A 5,692-nucleotide genomic window follows, 5' to 3' on the forward strand; every position below is an offset into this window, starting at 1 on the left:
CAAATTTATATAAAAGTGACGATGAAAATATTCATACATGATCTTAGTATTCCTTTCCGGCAATGAAACTGCACTGGATGATCATGAGCATTTTCAATTTGTCAAACTAGAGCCCTCTTCGGTAGTCAGACAGAATGTTTCTGTACCTGGAGAAACTCCGTACGACGTCACACGATATTATGGGAGCAAATTTGAACAAGTTTAGGTCCTCCGGAGAAAACTGCTGCTGAAAATCCCCAAATGTTGTATAGTGTCCACAAAGAATGTCAATTATCTTACAAAGCATGGAATAACTTTAATTTGAGAGCAGCACTCTTTGTAGTTTTTCAGAATTTTTTTCAGCCTCTTCACCCTTCCCTTTCTTTAAATCACACTCAATGTTCTTCTCAATATCCAACGTGTCACTTATTGGAAGCCTCACACTTTCAAGATGATATAAACGCGAAATTTCCGATCAAGCTGGCAGAAGTAAACAAATTTTGCACAATCCTGACAGATGCTGAATCGCATGGATCAAATTCCTGAACAACCGTCTTGAAGAAATCATAATTGCTGCAGTAATATTGAACAGCGTCGAGGCTAGTTCCCCAGCAAGGACAAGCTGAGGTGGAAGAGGCAGACTAGGAGCAGTTCCTTTCAACTTTTGAACTCGAAGGGTAGCCTTCAGGAATATTTTCTTGCCATTTATCTACTTCAGGGTAGTTGATCCGAAACTCTACGGCCACTCTATGCAAAGCATGGACAAGGCACGGTACGTGGACCATTTTCAGATAAAGTAGATATAGTCCTTTTGCTGCCTTCTTCATGTACGGAATGGCAACAGTTACAAGAAGTTTTATGTTTTGTGCTTTTACCCCATCTGGCCACAGTAACATCATAGCATCATCAAACAGCACTGCAATGGAGGAATGATTTACTTTCTCTAAAACCGCACACGTCAGGAGAAACACATCGAGCGATGATTATTCTTGACCACTTTTGATTATAAAACTCCCTCCCTCTCTTCATCTCCCCCACCCGAGAGTAATGAGACGTTCCGAAATTTCAATTTGTGATAAAATTTCATTCATCCATTCATATATATTTTTGTGGAATTTCCCTTTTTGGTGTGATTGAAGACTTCCGCAGGTGTCTAACATTAACAATTCTTCTTTATAAAGCAAGATTTAAAACGTAATGAATTCGAAATCCAGGATATTGCGCGCCATAAAACGTACGGTTTGATTGATTTCAGCGCTTTTTTTATGAAAGATTCATTTATCCACATTTCTTGGAAATTTTTGGAGAGAGCAGAAGAAAGATTTATTTATAGAACTAAGAGAATTTTCGCCAACGGCCGTAGCCGTGTTGAAACACCGGATCCCGTGAGATCTCCGAAGTTAAGCAACATTGGGCGTGGTCAATATTTGGATGGGTTGCCACGCGCTATTGGTGGGGGGGGGTCAGGGAATGGAGGAGCGGAAAGGAACTGGCCACCCTACCGTACGTAAACTCCGACTCAGGCACACCTCTGCGGAGGTTCGGACCTGCCTTCGGGCAGAATACACCCTTACCTTACCTAAGAGAATTTTCAGGTAATAGAAGTGAATAACTCCTCATTGATTTCTTTAAAAATATGAAATTGAATTAAAATGAAAAAATATTAACATATTCATGAAATAAACTACTCCATCGTGGTGTTGCCGCCTCAGGATCAAATGGTGTCCGACCTTAGCCATTTTTCTGAGGACCAGGCCGAATGCATTAGGAAAATGTGCGATGCTTTTCCCCAGGTTTTTACCGAGAAACTGGGGATGACAAACCTTTTGGAGTATAAGATTGAGGTCACGGTCTTGTCATCTTTCAGAATGCCAATAATGACGTTAGATGTGTACGTCCCATTTACGTTAGTTGTTTCGTCCAATGAAACTCATATCCTGTGGTTGAGAACTTCAGATCTTACCTCCTTTAAGACATCTCCATAGAGACTCGAGATATAAAATTTTCTCAAAGTTGATTCATTGGGAACAGGTTGACTGGTAAACTTCACTAAGAAGGACCTGAAGCTAGTACTGTTCAGTTCTTTCAAGAGATGATTTGAAGTAACCACCATCCTGCAGAGATCCTTACAGAATTCTGATCTGTTGTCTGACGGAGCAGTAGCTGCACATAAGGCCCTTTCAAAAAGTAAACGCTGCGAATGTTCTTTTTTATCTTCACATTTGGTAGCACACGTATCCTGAAAAATCAAATAATTAGCAACGGTTGACGATCTGATAAAGTATTTAACTAGTTCTGAATCGGCAAATTTGTATGAAAGTCATGATGAAAATATCCATACCTGGTCTTATTATTTCTTTCTGGCAGTGAAACTGCACTGGATGATCATGGGAGTTTGCAATTTGTCAAACTCTAGCCTTCTTCGGTAGTCAGACGGAATGTTTCTGAACCTGGAGCGACTCCGCTCGACGTCACACGATATTATGGGGGAAATTGAACAAAGTTATGTCCTCCAGAGAAAACTGCTGCTGAAAATCTACAAATGATGTATGGTGTCCACAAAGAATGTCAATTATCTTGCAAAGCATAGAATAACCTTCATTTGAAAAACAGCACTCTTTGTAGTTTTTCAGAAACTTTTTCAGCCTTTTTACCCTTCCCTTTCTTTAAATCACACTCAATGTTCTTCTCAATATCCAGCGTGTCACTTAGTGGGCGCCAACAGTTTCAAGATGAGTGATTGCTCTTCGTATCACACGTGAATTCGATTATATAAACGCGAAATTTCCGACCAAGCTGCCAGAAATAAACAAATTTTGCACAATCCTGACAGATGATGAATCACAAGGATCAAATTCCTGAACAAACGTCTTGAAGAAATCATAATTGCTGCAGTAATATTGAACAGCGTCGAGACTAGTTCCCCAGCGAGTAAGGACAAGCTGAGGTGGAAGAAGCAGACTAGGAGCAGTTCCTTTCAACTTTTGAACTCGAAGGAATATTTTCTTGCCATTTGCAATTAACGCATCTACTTCAGGGGAAAATGTTTCTCCTGACGTGTGCGGTTTTATAGAAAGTAAATCATTCCTCCATTGCAGTGCTGTTTGATGATGCTGTGATGTTACTGTGGCCAGATCGGATAAAAAGACAAAACATACTACTTCTTGTAACTATTGCCTTTTCCTACATGAAGAAGACAGCCAAAGGACTATATCTACTCTATCCAAAAATGGTCCACAGAACGTGCCTTGTCATCTTTCAGAAAGCCAATCTTCTTCTTATCTTAATGTGTTTACCCTCCAGGGTTGGTTTTTCCCTCGGACTCAGCGAGGGATCCCACTCTACCGCCTCAAGGGCAGTGTCCTGGAGCTTCAGGCTTTGGGTCGGGTGATACAACTGGGGAGAATGACCAGTACCTCGCCCCGGCGGCCTCACCTGCTATGCTGAACAGGGGCCTTGTAGAGGGATGGGAAGATTGGATGGGACAGGCAAGGAAGAGGGAAGGAAGCGGCCGTGGCCTTAAGTGAGGTACCATCCCGGCATTTTCCTGGAGGAGAAGTGGGAAACTACGGAAAACCACTTCCAGGATGGCTGAGGTGGGAATCGAACCCACCTCTACTCAGTTGACCTCCCGAGGCTGAGTGAACCCCGTTCCAGCCCTCGTACCACTTTTCAAATTTCGTGGCAGAGCCGGGAATCGAACCCGGACCTCCGGGGGTGGCAGCTAATCACGCTAACCAGTACACCACAGAGGCGACACCAGAAAGCCAATACTGACGTTAAACATGTACGTCCAATGAAAGTCATACCCTGTGGTTGAGAATTTCAGATCTTATCTCTTTTAAAACATCTTCATAGAGGCTCGAGATAAAACATTTTCTCAAAGTTGATCTTTGGGAACAGGTTGACTGATATACTTCCCTAAGAAGGACCCGAAGCTGGTACTGTTCAGTTTTTCCAAGGGAAAATTTGAAGTAACCATCATCCTTACAGAATTCTGATCTGTTGTCTGACGAAGCAGTAGCTGCACATGAGGCCCTTTCAAAAACCAAACGCTGCCTATTCTCTCCCCAGGAAGATTTTGTTAAGCACTTCTGATGCTTAGTTGTAGCGCAGTGTTGTTGCACATTAAAACGTTTCTGAGCACATACCTTCAATTCACGCGGTTTACAGTATAAATAACACCATCACTATTAAAATTCTGCTCTCCAAATTCCTAAACAAACTGCCTGAATTTCACACTCTCTGAACACTTTGATTTAGGCATGTTGAAACTACACTGAAGAAGTGGTCTCAAAATATCAAGCCAGACAGTCACCCATTTTTAGAAAACAGAAATACCAGTGTCCGCCTCTGTGGTGTAGTGGTTAGTGTGATTAGCTGCCACCCCCCCAAGGCCCGGGTTCGATTCCCGGCTCTGCCACGAAATTTGAAAAGTTGTTCATGGGCTGGAATGGGGTCCACTTGGCCTCGGGAGGTCAACTGAGTAGGTATGCAAAAACAGGATGTTTCTCTCTTGAGTATTGTCAATCACTTTGTGCTCCCCGTTAGGAAATTCCAAGAAGATTTTTGTTTATAATTCCAGTTACCTGCCCCCGCACATTCCTACATACAGCGTAATATGCAGTCCACAAATAGACTCCCTAACTATTACAGCAAGATTCCCTCGCTGAATAGCTTGCCACAAAAATTCACTCAATATGAATATCCTTAGATTATGACAGGAAATATGACTTTATTGCGCGTCATCATCATCATCATCATCATCATCATCTTCTTCTTCTTCTTCTTCTTCTTCTTCTTAATCAGTTTACCCTCCAGGGTTGGTTTTTCACTCGGACTCAGCGAGGGATCCCACCGCCTCAAGGGCCGTGTCCTGGAGCGTGAGACATTGAGTCGGGGGATAAAACAGGGGAGAATGACCAATACCTCGCCCAGGCGCCCTCACCTGCTTTGCTGAATAGGGGCCTAGTGGGGGGATGGGAAGATTCGAAGGGATAGACAAGGAAGAGGGAAGGAAGCGGCCGTGGCCTTAAGTTAGGTACCATACCGGCATTTGCTTGGAGGAGAAGTGGGAAACCACGGAAAATCACTTCCAGGATGGCTGAGGTGTTAATCGAACCCACCACTACACCACAGAGGCGGAATTTATTGCGCGTCAATATCTTAAATTTGCCCAAAAAGTGACTTTTCATGCAAACATACTGTATGACATGTCAATAAAATCCGCCCGTTACTAATGCCCCTAACCCCTACACCATGGAGGCGGACTATATTATTAAAGTAAATAAAATAGCCAACCATTACCACGTTTGGACACATAAATCAACAATTCCCACAATAAAAATTACCTGGAGGCGCCGGGTATCGATCCCGGTACCTCTCACATGCTAAGCGAGCGCTCTACCATCTGAGCTACGCCCCCAATACTCATACAAGAGCAATAAGTGATCACTATTATATTGCCAAATTGTTTAGTTGGACTGACCACACCCAATGGCCTGTGTCGCTTGTGCCACACTTTCACCAGACTTGTGGTCCACGATACCTTGAGCACCTCACGCACAGAGGTCACTCGCTTCGAATTAGCGACTGAACTCTCGTTTCTGTTGATAGTGGTTGTTTTACGGAAAATCAACAATATCATTACCCTTTTTGAAAATTAAAGTGGATATATTAAGCAAGAGGAGCCTCCGTGGCTCAGACGGCAGGG

General features: G+C 43.0%; 1 non-coding gene across 1 annotated transcript; it reads right to left on the bottom strand.

The window, feature by feature from the left end:
* Nucleotides 1-5,331: 5,331 nt before the first annotated feature.
* On the bottom strand, nucleotides 5,332-5,404 carry TRNAA-AGC (transfer RNA alanine (anticodon AGC)). The gene has a single exon. It is a non-coding gene; the product is annotated as a tRNA-Ala (tRNA).
* Nucleotides 5,405-5,692: the final 288 nt, after the last annotated feature.

The sequence above is a fragment of the Anabrus simplex genome, chromosome 4 (genome assembly GCF_040414725.1).
Source record: "Anabrus simplex isolate iqAnaSimp1 chromosome 4, ASM4041472v1, whole genome shotgun sequence".
Taxonomy (NCBI): Eukaryota; Metazoa; Arthropoda; class Insecta; order Orthoptera; family Tettigoniidae; genus Anabrus; species Anabrus simplex.